Consider the following 18,998-nt stretch of genomic DNA (forward strand, 5'->3'; position numbering starts at 1 on the left):
AAAATTTTTCAAAAAAAAAAAAAAAAAAGAAACAAAAGGTCACGTTTTTCGTGGTTGACTTCAAAGGTACGAAAAGCAGTGCACACTCCACGTTAAAATTGACTTTAACGCGCGAGATGATTCGGCTGTTTCAGACGACCATTTAAATTCAACAAGGTAAAGGCTATAAATTTCCACTGCATATTTTCAAATTTCGAAATTTTGACCCCACGCTTCACGTAAAAGCTCACGTGCCATGCTTACTCTTTACTATATTTTTTGTGAGTTGCACTTAAATATTGTGACGTGATTTTTCGATTCACGATCACTACTCGCTACCAATACAGATAACGTTCTCGATTTCTGTTTCCCTTCGGGTCACTACTCTGCTCAGAAGCTACGCTCTCGGGGTGATTCGTATAGTTACGCCAATGCTTTTGGAAGATTTCGTTATTGTTGAGTTCCGGTCGAGGTGCTCGAATCTGCCGCGGGGAGATAGTCTCGACCTACCAAACTGCCCAGCAGAGTACCCGATGGAAACCTCTCCGTGCGTTTCCGTAACCGTCCGCTCCCGTTCGTGCATCCAGTTGCGTTTGCTGACTTTACGCGATCCCAAAGATCAGCACTTACGGTTGCGTTTCTCGATTTTACGCGTCCGAAAAATCTACAGGATCGGTTAAGTTATCACATTATCTAGTAGGTTCCGTCAGAGCTCTCGTTTTGGGCGGAGTTGGGCCTGTTCCACCCGAACTCCCAGGTCATACCGGCTCGTCGGCTCCCGGCGAAAAAAGAATAGGCTGGCGCCTCCGCCTGGCTTGCGGATGTATGAGCGAAGGGTGAACAGCCGAAGGTAACGTAGGCTAGTTCTCGGATTTTTCGGTATGGGTGTAGAGTTAAGAAACAAGATACGTTAGAATATATATAGGTAATGTGCTATGAAATGCCATGATGTCCCGTGATTACCGTGCATTTTCACCGTAGTTTTTACGATTGCCAACAATTGATACAGCGTGTCTTGCTGCGCGATTGCTGTCATATTTGTACGCACGTTGCTATCTGGATATTTATATATTAAACACAATACGTCACTGGGTGATATCTAATAACTACCGAGGACACATAATGCCCTTATTATCGGATTCGATTGGTCTACTATGGCAAATCGAGCAGGGCCGGCCTTCGATTCAAGCTGAAGTAATTGTAATCGTTACCAGTACAGCTGCTAGCAAAATGTCGTTTGCTAAAAAGATACTTGTAGGTATTACGTAGTACTTTACGAACTCCGATCTTGACAATACATATTCTCAGTATCAAATTCCTAGCATCTAATTTGTCTCTGTTTAAGCGGTTAGAGGTTTGATAAGATTTTTAATTTTGAATAAATGAATGAAAATTTGGATGTTTAATATACATATATAATAATTTGTTTTTTTTTTAAATATTATTTTTCATTTGTTTTACCTTACGCTGCTGTGCAGTCGTATGCAAATTTCTTTTATTACTTGACAAACCGGGCTGCCCGATCGTTAGTTTACGTAAACGCTCCACCCGTGTAGGGCGTTATCTTTCATTTCAAGCTGCTAAGCTACAGTTCGTTTCAATTTGGATCTTTAATTAGCGGCGATTGCTCCGTCTGCACGGTTTAGAATTGTCTCGTTATCTCGAAATGCGTTCTTACCCAGTGGATACTTTCTTCGTGCTTGTTATCATCCGTGTAGAGGATGTACAGAGGCTATCAAAAATATACAGCTGCTGTAACAGTCGGACGTTGAATCGTTCCTACGCAGCTAATCAGAATCCGTAGACAGAGAATAGTGCATAACGTAGACACTATAAACGAAGAATAAATCGAAGAATTAAACTGATTGGTAGTGAGCATTTTTTTTAAACTAATAAAATATGTTATTTATACGAAAGAAAAAATTCATTTTTTTTTTTGAAGACCGAACATCAATTTTGTATTTACCTTGACAGGCAGTGCGGGATTGTAGTGTAACTTGTTTTTAAATCACTAATTGATGCGTTAACAACGATGCTCGGGGGGTTTGAAATATCTGCTACTGTTCTTGAATGGGGTTGGAAAAGCTCGTACGTTGAAAATTACGGGAAATTGAGACCCCGGTGAAATTTTCATTGCCAACTCCCCATGGGATAGTTAGGTTAGGTTAGGTTAGGTTGAGTATCCACGTCGAGGACGACAATACTGACCGTCATGGGGATCCCGTTGTACTTCCGTCACGAGGGGCGGTTTACTTCCACCCTATGTCACATTACGCAAAGCCACCCCCTTCTTGCACGGTCTGAATTCGCTGCTCAGCAGCGGCTGTATACGTATGGGGATAATTGAATTGGAGCACGAATTACGGACACGCCATACCGACCCCCGACTGGCGATCGTCATCTCTTTTACCGTTTGCTTCTACGTCATTGAGACTAACGTAATTCACCCTTGATCAACCGAATGCCCAGGATGCATCCCTTGTAGACTCTCCAAGGGTAGCTATAACGTACCTGAATAACACATGTTGCCAATTACGTACCTGGGATTCGAACGAGGTTGGGATACTGGCCAAACGTAATTTTTGAAAAGAGCCGCCTTTCTACCGTACCGCATAGATGGCGCCACTTGGCAGCGTTTATCTAAGACAGTATCGAGTATTGGCAAAGTTTTAATTCTACAGGGTAAAACAATGGGTGACAAGGGAAAATGGATAGGGGAAGTTTATACGGATTTTTTATTACTGTTTTTACCATTACAGTATTATCTTTTCTATTATTTTTGTTTCTCTCTGTTAACGTGTTTACACCAATGCTCTAATGGCTTAGTCAGAAATGCCTTATCTATTTCAATTGACGAAAAGACGCTGGATTCACTTATTCAGACTTCTACTTCATCCTCCTCGCTCAGAATCCTTTTGTTCCTTCCTCGACTTGGTCATTTACTTCGGTCCGATTTCCACTTGTTTTTACGCCCCGTGCTTTAAGGCTAATTCGTTAATTAATTTCGTTAAAGCCCTTCATCTTCACCTTCTTTCAACGTCTCCTTCTCTTACTACTGCTAATACCACTCTTATTACGTCTTTCTCTTCTTCTTCTTCTTCTTCTTCTATGCCCGCGCACAACCCCGTAAGTTTCTCCTGCTCTCGTGCCTCGAGCTACCCTGTCAACCTCTTAAAGCTGGGTACTCGCTAATTAAAGTAATTACTAAATAAATTGCAATTACACTAATGGATCGGGCCAGAAGGGCCCCGTTGCCGACAATGAAGCCTGTCGTCGCTGATATCTCTCTTACTTGTCGATCTGGACTGGTATTTCTTTTTTTTTTCTTTTTCAAAGCAAGACAGGCACCAGTATTTTTATGACGTCAAATTATACCCCGTGATACCATTGTTTGTTAGTATAAAGTCATAGGGAATATTTTAGAGCGCGTTTGAAATATCCCACGCATGTGGGTAAAATTAAATAGCTGTGACATATATATAGTATACGCATACATGCAATATACGGGGTTAGTCAGTAGAAACACACCGGCAGAAGTTGGCCGCAAGTGGCCGACGCGGCAGTGTGGCCTATTCAAAAAATCATATATGACTGCGACCGATTCCCATAAACGTAAACTGACAGTTCGCATAGCAATAAGGTTATTGAAATATTTCAATAGTTCGGTTACTGAAATAATTAATTAATATTGTAATGACAAAATCTAATATCAGTTAAGCTTTTGTTTTCACAACAGATTCTTTTCCTGCACTTTTTTGCTATAAAAATATTTGAATGAATTGATTTTTAAATTAATTGCAGCATTATATTCCAGAATTGCAGTTGTCATCGTTACATGGAAATATCAAAATTGTGAATATTTTAAACCTTACAATATTTTAATTGTGATCTGTTGTGAAATGAAATCTTAACTCATATTACATTTTGTTATTACAATATTAATTAATTATTTCAGTAACCTAACTATTGAAATATTTTCATAACTTTATTGCTATGCGAACTGTCAGTTTGCGCTTACGGGAATTGGTCAAAGACACATGTCATTTTTTGGATAGGCCACACTGCCGCGTCGGCCACTTGCGGCCAACTTCTGCTGCTGCGTTTCTACTGACTAACCCTGTATGTAAACATATATCTATTAATATGTACAGACATATATTTTTTTTTTTCGTAGGAGATGCCCCTGCGATTTTCATGAGATTCGGAGTGAAATCGATCGTGCCGCACCGGCGATGTAATCAAACATGCCAGAATCTGGCGTCGGGACGATTAGTTTTTAATGAATGGGAATATATGAAAAATTGCCCGGGCCTTTGATTGCGCGTTCCATTGGTTATCTCGTTTCCTCTCGTTCTCTCATTTTATTTGTCTGTTGACGCTATACCTTTTCCACGTTCATCGCTTTTCCTCTTTCCTCTCTTGGTCTTTTATGCACATCGGGACCGGAAACCGGCTTGTTTGCTTTTGACTAAGTACTAATGATTGGTAATATCGGCTTGTTTATTGTCCGTACTGCCGGATTGAACGTTATTGCCACATTTTTTTGGCTTCCTCTCTCTTCATGAAAATTCATCGCTGAACAGTCCTGCCATCCCTCATTAGTTAACTCTATTAGATAACTCTCTTTATCTATACATCTATATATCTATTATCTATATATATGTTTTCTATTAAATATATAATATATTTATAATATATTTAAATATATTTCCATTAAAATTCACTCTCAAGTTCGATATCTGGCATTCATCAAGCGATTGCACAATAACGTTTCCTGGTCCTGGCTACAGGTCGTTTCACACTGTCAATTCTTGATGACTGGAAAGGAAATAAAAAAAAATTATAGTCAAACAATTTATATTCGATTTTCATCGGGATGCATATGTTCTCATTTTTCGGCGTGCTGAACACTGCCATTTTGATTTTTTTTTTATGGTATCAATAGTGTTAGAACTGTATCGGGCATTACGACTACGTCGCATCGTCGATACTCACCCTATCGAGCAGCCGGAAGTTATCGCGAACAGACCTTCGCTCCCATTCCTCCTGTGCACTGACAGGCTTTATGCGTGCTGCGTATATGCATTTGCCTACGCGTCGGCGAACTGGCCGCTTTGTGAGGCCAAATGAACTGAAAATGAGGAAATGCGTTGAGTTCACTTTCCCGTTTGCATACGCATACGTATCTACATACCTATGGTGCACGTTGTGTGTACATAAGTCGCGTTCACATAGGAAAATTGTCTGAATAAATATTCCTTAAAACACTGGAAAAAATGTATAGCCACGGTTGCCAAAAGAATGTTAAAAAATTTGGAAACAAAAATTTCCGGTGACAATGACAAGAAGTCTAGTAAAATTGAACAAGAAAACTAGTGAGTTACAATAACAATAGAATTTTCATGGGTACTAGACTTTGTCGTTGTCCGGATAGTAACCTAGCAATTGAATTTCCGTGTGAACGAACTATTTGCTTAACCCTTCATACTTATTTACTCAAACATAAGAAATGTTCAATAATTGAATTCGATAACGATTGGCACTATCCTCAAAACTCAATGTACGTAAATACAGGGTCAGTCGAAAGTATGTTACCACTTATACGGTCAAGAAAACATTATTGAAATTGTATTTTTTTTCAGACTAAAAGTAAGTGGTAACATCGCTTTGAGTATATACCGGGTGGTTTAATTACAAGTAACCAGTAAACCTAACGGACTTGACTGTTGTAAGTACTTTGGATTGGACCACCCGGTATATAATGCATAACATAGTAAAACGGTCTAAAATTTTCTTCGAGCATCGGATAAATCCAGAAGGGTAACGATAAAGGATATCAAGGCGGTATTGATACACGTATGGTACACATGTTGCACGAGTGTATACACACATGTCTTGCATGACGGATCATATGGAATTATGACGTGTAGACTTTAGCTGTAAAAACGAAAAATGTTCGATGCTGCTGGTAAACGGGGTGAAAAAAAGAATGAATGGAATATCTGCTTGCAGGAGAAATCCGGCGTTGCGGCGACACGCTCGAATGGGCTAAGCCAGCTTGAAGATTTGTCGCGCGATCAAAGGCTGGCTGGAAGAAATATTCAGAGGTACGAGTGGCGGGTATACAGACAGTGGGACACACAGGATAGAGGTTGTAGAATCGGAGTGCGGGACGCTATGTGAAATGAATCGGGCAAACGGACAGACGTGACAGACATAATTCCGCGGTAAGCAGTACTTAGGGATACCAGGAGACACCTGTCGATTCCCACTACGAAATATCGTCCTGAACCCGAGGATGCGGTACAGTCTGTCATAAAGTTACGAATTTTTGTAAAAATTTTACCTTGGACTATGGGTGTGAAATTCATACTGGGAAAGACATACGGAATTATATTTAATTATACGTAAAACAGTGTATCAGAAATTAGATGCATATATGCGATTAAATTGTATTTATTTTATAAGAAATTCATAGTGTGCTTACGCTTGGCGTATTGTTTCTATACGAGCTTCGGACTGTGAGTGTCTTGATTAATTTAGTTTCGAAGTTACGCATGTAACTGAAATTCGAAGGGTGGCTTAGGGGGGTAGTTAGACGAATCGGACGGGGGTATCACAGATGAATCTACCTGTATAAGGGAATATTATATGTCAATAGCGCTGTAAGCCGCTTACCTCCTTATTGTCCTCATAGTACCGTAGTCGTGGTTGCACTACGTTCTAGTACGGATTACGTTGAGACGCTGAGTGTTCCGCGAAGCTCTGCAGATCGTTCTTCTAGGCGTTTGATAAATAGGATCCAGCACGAAGAACAGTAGACACGCGTATCCACGTGAAATACGCTGGGTTTGCGTATGGGGAATTGTGCATTTCTAACCTCAAAGCGTACACGGAACTCGACGTTGACAGGCCCCCTAATAAAATGGCAAAGGGTAATACAACGTCCGGATGGGAGGATTGCGTCAGCCACTCAAACGCACTCGACACGAATTTGTTCTATTTTACGATATTTACCGGCGCTTAATATTTTCAGCAAACAGGTTAAGTGCCTCTAAGTGGATCCTGGCGAGAGACTCGGTGGATCAGAGTGAGCGAAGGTGGAGCGAAATGTTTATGGTGAAGGAGCGTAGGAAAAAAAATGTTGAAGAATGAAAAAGTAGAGGGACAGACTCACCAGCCAGACACATTAGGCACTTCGCGTTTACATTTACCTTTGACTGGGTTTCGTGCGTGAGGGCCAGCGCGTGTCTCGTGCAGGCACACTTCATTATCCACTTGAAAGGGCCGCCTCTATCGAATGCTAATGCATCACGTATCTTATGCCGTTGGGTATGAAGAGAGTGTAGATAGGTAGACGCGGTGTACGATACACACTGCCATCTAGCGTCTTGGCGTGCAGGCGGCACGTCTAGGAACTGTATAGTTTTAAGATATGAAGCGTCAAACTCGAAAATTGTATAGTGCGTTTCTACCAGTGTCACGTATGCAGGCCTGAAAAATTCTGTAGTGTGGTGAAACGATGGGTGAAACCCAATGTGATGTCAGCCTGTAGTTTTCTGCTCCGTCACAAGAGGCGCTGTGATCGACTGCTCCGTAAATAAAAACATTTCTGTCTCACTCTCTCACGATGTAAGTACGTTGCGTAACCTGACTATGATTAAGCATGGGAAAAAAGTTTGACGTTGTATACGAAAGGAGTGAGAAAATAACTCCGAGATTGGCTTGTAACTTAAATTACAGCCCGGGACAGCACGCGATCTCCCCATTCCGCTACATACACTTTGCTCGGAATGCGTAGCTTTTCTGTCATCGAAAAATTTGAGACTAAAGGGCGTGCACGAATCTCCGGCACTGCAAATAGAATATTAAACGTCGTGAAATGTGATATTTAGAGGTTAAGTTCGACGCGTGGTGGCCATGTCATAAATTACGAAACTGCTTCAAATTGGATGTCGCTCTCTACCATTGAAATTTACCATGGTCGCAAGACCTGTGTGTAAGACCGTGGCTTCTACCATTGTCTAATGACTTCTAGTTACACTGTGTTCTCCGTGGCTTCACTTTGAATTTATCACTAGTCACGCCCACGGTCGTACACATAGGTCTGGAAGCTTGGCCAATTTTTGGTGGTGGCGATGACTCCACTAACGACACCCGTTTTTGTAGTTCCTACCATGATACAAATTAGACATAGTATAGCCAGTAGCGATCGTATTTTGGCCAAGATTGCGCAGGGACCACGTCACGTTCAAAGCGACATCAGTTTTACTTTGAGGGGACTTATTTACGTTTCGATTCGTAAGAATATGGCCCCTCAAAACGGATCTGATCTTGCGGCGTGACGACACAAATACGTAAAGTCAGCCAATCAGAATTTGCCCATTTTTTTACATGTTTCTTAGTGCATTAAAAAGTTTATCACACACAAACGATATATAGTTGGTACAACCGTGAGTGCCAACGTAAACGGCACGTGACACAAGATAAAGGTTATCTCTTTTTAAGTAACCAAGCATCTTTCAAAATTTTCAAAAGACACCCCCAGATTGTCCCGCTCCACATGGCAAAGGAGTGAAATACAGAAACTGGTAAATGCTAGTGAGACCTTCCCTCACCACCAGAGCTTCCAGACCGGTATCTACGTCCGTGGTCACTCCTAATGCTGGCATATCTCCACTAATTCGAAGTTAGCCATAAAGAAAAAGGAAAAAGTCACTCCTAATGGACTTACCTGAAACACCCGCGTAGCGCCAATGAACCTGAATGGGACGTAGAAAGGGACTCAGCACGGTGGGTTGTGTTATGTCAATGTTTGGCCGTCGTGCGTATTCATTTTCTTTGAACGGGACTTTAAGAAATCTGACGTTGGTAGGTCGGACGGAAAAAAAAGATGGCCGCGGATTGAAACTTGTGGCGAATGGAAGGGCGGGAGGAGAAGGACAAATAATGACCTCGTCACTCCTGAGTTTGCTTGAAAAAATCGTGACAAAAATCAATTTAATTCGTGTGCCATAACCTCTTGACGTAATCGCGATGGCCAACCACTCGGCTTCATCAATTACAAGAGCGAGCATTAAGATAGGCGCCTCTCCGTTTACTTCTCATATTTCTAATTTAAATCAGCAATTAACATAAACTAACGAGTGGCACGATAAGCCGGAACGAGCATGCGCACGCGCGCTTATTTCTTCGGTCACGGATGTCTCAACGAAAATTCCGTGTGTATCAAGGAAACACAGACGGACGGAAGAGAAACAACAAGTCCCGTTCCCATGAGTCGTCGAATTCCAACACGAGCATGATAGGCTGTGACGGCTCTCGAAAAGTTTCCTCCCGAATTATAAAGGCGAGTCCGCAATGTACCATAACTTACATACGGTAAATCCACCGGTGAGTCGCCCATCTAGATTCCATGCAACCATTGAGCCTTCAATAATATTGTATACGCTCGGGCCTCGCAGGGTCACGTGATTCGTGCCAGGAACGTTACTAGGAGTAAAATTCCTCGCCCTTAATTGCGAATATAATTAACAGCCCGGCTGCTTAGACATTCCTCGCGCATTAGGTTAGGTTCCTGGTACACATAACGAGTAACCAACATCTAGACAAAGCAGCGAATGATCTTTCTTGATCTTTCCATAGTGTTTCCCACGACCCTGATTGTTTTATAAGTAGATCGCTCTGGTAAGACTATCCTCGACTGGTTGCTAATTATCCGTGGAAGATCGTTACCAATTAAAGTGGTGATCAATGGCCACTGCCACGTTGCATAACAGCATCCATACCAATCTACTACAGTGAACAGAGACTATTAACTTCGAGTATTTTTCATGGCTTTAATTATTTCAATGAGGTGAGACCTTTTTAAAACTTTTTTTCCAATCGAATTTTTTTAATCATTTGCATTATTTTCGGAGTGATGCGCAATTCAAATTATTTTTTTAATATTCATCATTAACGTAACCATATTTCAGTGACAATTATCAACTTTCATATTTTGATCCCTCTGTTGATGTGTTTTCTCTGTCTGTCCAGCTTTCCCCATATCTCTCTATCTCTGTCCTTAGTTCTATTCTCGCAATACGTCACGAGAGAGCACCTGCCACAGGTAATAAGAGAAGAGAATTCCGGCATATCGTTACCTGGCAATTGGAAACCTACCTTCTTGTAGCTCCTATGGAAATACCTACTGTTCTAATGCAGTTCACTGATCCGAGCGTCACGGTACAGTATGTCATCCGTTATATTGTCCTTTGAGTATATAATGTGTATGTCTGTATATATACATATAGAAATACAGAGAGCCGGTGTACATACACAACACTGTGGGAAATGGAGAAGTTTACGTAATCAGTGGCGACTCTCATGGCTGTAATTAACGTTAGAAACAGGGTGGATACGGGTGGCGGCTAATAAAAAGTTTAATAAGAAGGGGTTAGGGCCACATTTCGGGGCGTGTTTGCGGTACCGATGAGTTTCCTCGTGGCGGCCGCTTAGCGTTAATAAATAATACCGCGTCGTCGTATAGTTTCGCAATTAATAATTCATAAGCGCCGTTATGGGTGGGCCCAAGCCCGGGGCCTCATTAGCATATAGGTAAATTAAGAGAGCGGGCCAATTATAATAATTGCATAATTACGACAATTACGTGACTCCAAAAGGGGAAGTGAGCAGGGAAGGACCGGTGGGCCTTATGCATACGTGCATTCCCTTTTGGGCCGGACTCTTATAGCCCTTGGATTTTATGGGTATCGTTTACGGTGTGAATGCGTCTTTAATCGGTCTGTACCTTTGAGCGATAACCGCGTGTTAAATCGCCGCGTATTAACGTTCAAATATTTTAGCTTAGACATTTCTTCGCGGCTACCCTTTCTGCCTAATTATCCCTGTTTATTCCTGGTTCTTTTTTCTTTCACGACGTTTTTCATCCTCTCTTATTCACCTTTTTTCTTTCTCTCACAACTTCACTGGATTCTTCGACTGTGTATTCGTCAGCTTTGATAGGACTTTTCGCGTTCACCTGCGAATTTCGCTGACCAGTGGTCAGCCGAGTGTCGAGCTGCAGTTGCCGGGTGCATCTACGTGCATTTATCGTACGTGCACGCATAGGTAGACATACGCGAGCTACGGGGGAATTGATTTTAGCGGCGGGGCTTTGTGAAACGAAACCTGGAGCGGAGCCGCCGCCATTAACAACGATAAAAATAATCCAATCCGACGTTTGTTTGATCTATCAGCGTCGATATAGATTCATTTTTTTTTCTCCTTTTTCATTTTTTCCCTCTTTGTTCGATATTTCATTTCGATCCGTTCGATAAATTTTACGCGCGGCTGAATACTATCTGGGACTTTTCACTGTTTCGGGAAAGTAGTCAGTTTGTTAATAGTCAGATATCTGTAACTGGTCTTGGAGGATTTGTTTTGGAAAAAAAATTGAAAATTTTTTTTTCAAAATTTTCCCGACCTCGCAGGTGTCTTATGAATTTGGATCGAGATTGAAGACGTTATTGAGATTTTTTAGGCGGTATTAAACTTTTTACTTGTTTCAGATATCTTGGATTGTCACTGGATGGCTCTCGCTGTCGCTGAATTATTTTCCAAGGATACCCGCGACACTCGCTCGCTGCGATCGTCGCTCAGTGTAAACACGGATCTTGGCAATGGAAGTCAAACAGTCAAATATTTGAGGGCGACGTAGAATTTTCAAAAATACCGCCGCCGCCGCGCTTTGCCTGCGAGAACCGGCGCGATGCGGTATGATTAATTCAGAAGGTTTTCTATCCCGCAACTCAGAGGGATGGTAAAAACGCAAAGGGGTCGATTTTCATTTACGAAATAATATCGACGATAAACGACGATTTACCATAAAAGTTTTTTATATATATTTTTTTTTCACTCATTCTTACACTTCCCATTATTACTCGCGTATTACGTATAATACGGTACGTACCGGCCGCTCCGATCTCTCCACGAAATTCAACCTCTCGGTACTCCTCGTCAGCTTCTACGTTATTTATCACTTATTCACGAAGTGGCAATGTTCCCGAGACGTTTCTGTCGGGTATACGCACGTATGGATCCTTTAGGAATTGCCAAAGCTCCTCCAGAGTCTTATCCCACGGGATACGCCTGTCACGTAAGCTCACAGGCGTCAAACTCTTGTCTTAGATATTTATCAGGACGCCACCACTATCGGTAACTTTCTCACCCCGACGCCAGAAAGCCCTCTTGGAATTTTCTTCCACCAGGCTTAGTCAGCCGACATGCCTGCCCCCATACGGGGGGGTCTTGTACCTCGATTCCCAGGTCTGAATAAAGTCTAACCTTATACACAGTGGCGAAGCCTGGTAACGCCATAGAGGGTGAACCTCGATTATTTAAGGGTACAGTTACACCTTGCCAACGACCTTGTTCCTGTCGCATCACTTGTGGATGCAGCTGAATTCACCCCCCTCCGGATATCTTGCATTCCGTCTGCCATTGTCCGACGTCGTTTACTACCTGGGGGTAGTTTTTCGTGCATGTCTTATAAGCAGGGATGAAAGTAAAGGCTGGTACACAACAGTCTCTCTGTATGCGGCCAATGGAAAATTAACTTTCTCTACCGCCAGCGCCTCCTGGCGGAAAGCGCAGTAACTACGGGTTTACGGAACAGCCGTACTTGGGAACGAGGTAACACAACCTAATCGGAACTTTATTGCGGAAATAAAACATTCCGCAGCGCGGAATATTATATTCCGCTGGCCGACTGACGTTTGCGTTTAACGCAACACTTAACCTCCTACGCCAAAACATCCCTTGCTGCTTATCCACTTCCTCCCCCCGACCCACCCCCCTTCCTATAGGTCGAATAGAGCTTGCTACCTGTTCCTATACGTTCTTTCGCAGTATGATAGTATACACACCCCCTATACTCTTACTACCCCTAAAAGGATCAAGAGCTGGATACTTACGGCTGCACGGACTTTTAACGTGTAAGGTATATATAGAGGTATGTATATATATATGTATATAGGTACGTATACCTACAGGCTTACTTATATCCCTCTCTATTCGCGTTACTACCCTTCTGCTAACTCTCTCGGATTATATTTTCCAACATTTTCACCCTGTCTCGGTCGTTTCAGGCATTGCCAATCCTCCCTGTTAGGCACTTTTCATCCTCTCTGTTCATTGAGAACGCTCGTTTCTTCGTCTAATACTTTATTCGTATTTACTTTTTTTTCTTTTTTTTCCTTTATCACTGTAACGTCTCGCTCAGGGATGCTGCGATTAGGGTCCATCCTCATTTACGGGATAAAAACTTTTTTTTCTTCATACAACGTCCTGCTTACTCATTTTTTTATTTTCTTCGCACCCTTTGGTACTTTTACACGGGTCTACTCGTAACGTGCCTATCAGTTATTTTGGTCGAAATCCTGCATCTTCATCCCTCTTTTTCGTTTGGCACATTTTTTCAGAGGATTCCTCTTGGACTGCGTCCGATAGTCGGATAACGTGTTTCAGTAATGCTGGAAAGTCGATCTATAGAAATTCGGGAAATTTCATTGTTAATTCATCAATCGGGTCAGAGGAGCTTTCCGAAAGATCGACGTATGGCGTAACGTCTGTCTGGGCCATTTGATAAACAATCGGAACTGTCAGAAGTTTGGATATTCGTGTACGTCAAAGATTCGACCCCCTTGCACGAGGGCTGGCTGGCAACTTCATACAGTGGCTAAATTGACGATGGGGCGGACTGTATGTATAGTGGTTGGTCTCTTTCCTCGAAGAAGATAGTAAACTTCGTTCAAACGTCTATTGCCTTTACGCGCCGCAAGATGCGTTTACGCCAGTTCCCGTTTGCTTCGCGTAATTCAGTTACCGTAACAGCTTATCTTGGATTTTTCTTTTTCCTGGCCAATCGATCGCGTCTAACCACATCAAAACGAGCTACGTGACTTCTGCTTGTGTCGGGCTGGTTTTCATCGAAGCTACGGAAAGTCACTTTGAACTACTCAAAATTACCTATAACGCGTCATTCCACGAGGCATGCAGTATTTTAGATATTTTATTTTTTCCAAACATAATTTTTCAAAATACAAAATTTTGTTTTCACACTCAACCGTCGGCTATCTTCGTTTCGTATTTGCGTCTTTCTCGCGCGAAAAAACAAAGTTCGCTTTGTAAGCTTTAAAAAAGGCCCCGAGCCCCCGCGGGGCCTCATCGAATACGCAGCACTCTGTACTTACCACGAAATGAATCAAGTTCCTGTTTCTAAGGCGGGCAGGTGCTTATTAGTTATACTTGAAGCCCATTCTCAGCCTCAGTCCCATAGCGGGCCCTGGGCCTTATATTTTGCCATACGTTCATATATATATATATATATATATATATATATATATATATATATATATCTAACAATGTAGATATATTGCATGTACATACTATATCTAAAAAAATCTTAACCCTTACGATATACATAAACTGTTTATCCTCCTCTTGCAGAGCCCCAATTTACGTAGGGGGGAGTTAGGGGGCCCCCCCACAAACTCCTCATTCGATTGTACAACTGTTTAGTCCTGGTATACGCGAACCTAAACCACCTAAGGGCCACCGTCAAGGAAAGGGAGAGGTTTATGGTATTTTCACTCCACCCACCCAACACCCAGACCCACTCCAGCACCATAGAGATTCTATGGGGAGGAACGCGTGTCTAATGTCCAGGTCGACTATCCCGATTGCCCTAAAGCGGCCATTGTCTCGGATTATATATACTTCGCTGGCGTATAGGTCCTTGCAAGATTACAGGGCCGTGCACTGTCGCACGGTATCCCTGGTCATTGAAAATAAATATGAATATACGGAAATTTAAACAAAAAATTTTCCCACTATTTCAGTCATATTTTATTATCGTTCTGTGTACACTACGATGCTTATCTTGAGTTCGTCATTTTTCACACTGATAAATCGCGCATCGATTAGAAACGTTTAGCTGAATCACTATAGTGCGAGTGTACCAATAATACATTAGTGCTCGTAGAATCCACGAGTGCCCTGAGCGATTCTAACGATTTCGATCTCTTCGCCACCATAGAAACTATATCGTCGTAACATCAAAACCGGTCGTTCAGCCAACAACCGACATTATAATCGCGTATCAGATTTGTACCGGCAAGTCCGTATACCATATATATTATATATATATGTATATAATATACCAATATACTATCCAGTAATATACTGGATGAAACAATACGCAGGTACCTACGGCAAATATTCATTTATAGCTGATACACGTTTCATACGAAAAGTGTCGTTTCAAGAGTCTCTAAATACGACCATGGTGCTGCCTCCTGGTGTGAATATACAGAGACGAAAGCGCAGTGCTTCTTTTTTTTTCGACTCAAGAGAGTGGAAGAACAGTCAGGAGGATTTTACTAGGTGCTCACGAGATCGTATATAGCTTGTACCATTTATATGTACGTTAAAGACACCGTGTATATAGCTATATATATATAAATACCAGGTATGCAGGAATCGTATATACATGGGAAAACCGGTCGGTTGACTACAAGAGCTTTTCGCTCTAAATAAAATAAAATAAAACATTACGCCCGTACTACGGGTATCTGTATTTTCATCCCTCTTGCTGCATACACGGATAGAAGGGATGTGAAGTAGGCTGGTATTACCATAGTGTGGCCTGTAGGTATACCCATATATATATATAAAGTATAGAGATGGTTACGCCAAACATTTTCCCAGTTAAATACCTAAGCTCTTCGGCAGCTTTAGTACGGTTATGCATGCGTTATACAGTATACTGTATAATATATATATATATATATAAACAGACGTACATTCTGGGATACCTTCTCCCCTCCCTTTTTTTTTAATCTTTCAATGGCTCTCGTGTGCCCTGTTCTACCGTTTCTCGTTCCAGTTAGTTATCCCCCCCCCACCCTATTTTTCCCAATGCGCGTGTATATATATACACATATATATTATATATAGTACACGTATCTATACCGATGTAGACATTGTGTGAATATATATATATTTGTATAATATATACATATAGATATGTTGTATAAAGATGCCTCTCTCTCTCTCTCTCTGTTTCTTTATTCGATCCTTCTGTGCTTCTCGCTCTCGACATATTTACATAATTTTGTGATATTTCGCAACGTTAATCCGGGCCGCGAAGGGGACACGAATTAAATACGAGACCGACTACAGTTTTGCAGATTTATCCGGTGGAATTCCGCACCGTGCCAAATTGTAAGCGTTTTTAAATTTTTAAAAAAAAATTTTGTTTTTCTATGGTTGATCTTCTCGTTTTTTTTTTTGTTATATTCGGGTTCACTTTTCGACGTTTTAGCGTTAATCTCCTCTGGACACGTAAAATCCAAAAATTTGTCTCGTGTACGTTTTAAGCGGAAAAATTGTTTTTTTTTGCCGTTTTAATGTAATTTTTAACTGGTTTCACATGATATTTGGATAATTTCTTTGGTATTGTTTTTCAAAATGCACGATGCACGTAATTCGTCACGCGGAATTACGTGTTAAAAGTAATGATGAAGATGACGTCATCGGCTCCCTGTATCCCGTTACTCCGCAACAATTGAGACAATAACGATTGTTGCTCCGTTATGGGGATGATCTGTCCTGTTAATCTGGCGACCATTAAAAAAGCAGGGGTGATTTACGACGGGCAGGGATTCTCAGTGTCGTTGCAAAGACCAGGGATGAATTTTCAAAAAATCCTAATACGAAGACCGAAGGTAGAAATTTGTTTGTTCATTAGAATTTTATTTAAAATATGTAATACGTAGGGTAGAGATGCACGATAAATTGCACGAGGAACGTTCGTTAGTTTTTGTGGGGAGGAATAGGTGGACGGTTTTGCTAATTGCGTATTCTCATACGAACTTCCCTCAGAATGACAGTCCCTGTTGACACGCTGCAGTGCACTTTGTCGACCTGCTGCCTGCTTCTCTGGAAGGCACTTTTTTCATATCAAAAGGCTCGATTTATTGTGCGTCCTAGATGCAGCTTCCGTTACGCACGACTGTATCTGTTCAGCGTGCCTTTTACTTCCAGTTACCCTGGCACAGCCTACGAGAGCTTTGTCCGAGTCACTGAGCTCAGCATCTGCATTCACGTTCGTACGCAGCCAGTTTGCCAGCTTATTGAAAAATTATTTCTTTAATGTACATTCCTTTAACTATTCCTAGGGACCCTAAACTCTAAAAAAAGTACAAATGTCTCGATTTCATTTGGTATAAAATCAACCGTCTTGCTTATAATTAGAAAATTATGAAATTGGTGAAAAAAAAAATTTTTCCAAATTTTTACTCGATCTGACTGATTACGATGCTGATAGTAATAATATAATTTTTTTTTATTTTACATTTTTTTTTTTTGTCAATGTCATCACTTCCAGGTCAGACGTCATTACGAAGTCTCGCATATCTAACCTGAAAATACGCACGAGCGCCCCGCAGCATAGGGAAAATAAAGTCCGCATTCCTCGTTCCAATGCATCTCGGTCCAACCGCTAAACAAAAGGAATGGCGCCGGAACGCGACCGTTTAACGTAGAGCGGTATCGCCCAGGGCGCAAATCTCGGTCTAATCATAGTGTTTAGGTATAGGCCTGTGCGCATGCGCGTTAACGTAATGATAGATCTCGTTGTTGAGAAACCTGTTGGCCCTCAAGGCATCAACATGGCAGAATCTTACGATAAATCACGATACCAAAGTACTTCGACCCTATGCAACTGTCATATTGGATGGTTGTTTTGCAAGCATGATAACCTTAAAAAAAAAAGATAAACCAATAAACCAAGCAATGATAATAATCCCTGGTACACAGCTACCCTTAACAGATTGATCCTCCCCTGAAAAAAAAAAAGCTCGGTATAATCCGTAAAAATTCCAAAGCCCATTCCAACAACCCCTGCAGCCACCCCTAAAGTGTCTAGACTTACTACGAGGAGGCTTAGAGTCCGCTGGTAGGTATGGCTGCTCTGAATTGTTAAAATAATACACGTGGTGGACCATTGGGGATGAAACTCGGTCCAAAAGGGAAGAGTTGACTGCTGGGAGCTCGGCTCGCGCAAAAAGGGGGGTAATTGTTCGAGGGATTGTTGTTCCAGGTTATTCTTATGTAAATCTTGACCAAAGTACGAAAAGCTCTCGTTACTCCCACGTAGATACTGTACGCCCTCTGCCCTTGTCCTCGTGTCCGGCACCGGCAGTACGGTTACCTTTTTGCTTAGGTTTTACGGCAGCCCGGGATCTGGCAAATGTCCCCGTGGAACGTCTACGACTATTTGCACGGTGTAATTATTTTATCGGGCGAATAGAACGTCGCATGAAAATTCGCCCTGGTTATCTCACGAACACAACCCCTTCTCTCGGACCCTCGTCAGGCCCTCGTCTTTACGTTTGCAGATCGTTCTTTCCATCTTCTAACGTAGCGCGCTTACTTTTTCGGTAGCAGTCTTCTTTTTTTTCAAAATCGTTTTGCTTTCGCGATTCAAACTTTTTCTTAGACCTCTGTCGGCGAGTACTGGTACCTCGTCGGAATTTTACGTTACACTTTCCGCACTGTGCGTTACGTTTCATCAGGCAGAACTCACGGGTCTTGGGGTTCGTATCGCTGTAGCTTTACCGTTGACTACGATTTTCCTTGGTTTGGACAAATCTTTTTGGCTTTTTTGTTTCCTCTTCTTTTTGGGAAGTATATTTGTTTTTCTTTTGCTGTCTACGGGTCTCGAACTTTTCTCTTTTTTTTTAATTTTTTTTTGGTCTGGTAGCAGCGATGGCATAGAACGGGGCCTGAGATGGATATAAAAATGATAATAATAATAATAATAAAGCATGGATGTCGATTTCGTAAAATCGTTCCGACGAATTCGCGAGACCCCATTTATTTTGCGTGATCATCGAGTTGTAAGGAATATACATTTTTTAGGGCTTGTAAAATTGAACACGGAAAAAGGAAGAGAGCCAGTGAATTGGGGGGGG

The sequence above is a fragment of the Cephus cinctus genome, unplaced genomic scaffold (genome assembly GCF_000341935.2).
Source record: "Cephus cinctus unplaced genomic scaffold, Ccin1 Ccin1_scaffold0299, whole genome shotgun sequence".
Classification (NCBI taxonomy): Eukaryota; Metazoa; Arthropoda; class Insecta; order Hymenoptera; family Cephidae; genus Cephus; species Cephus cinctus.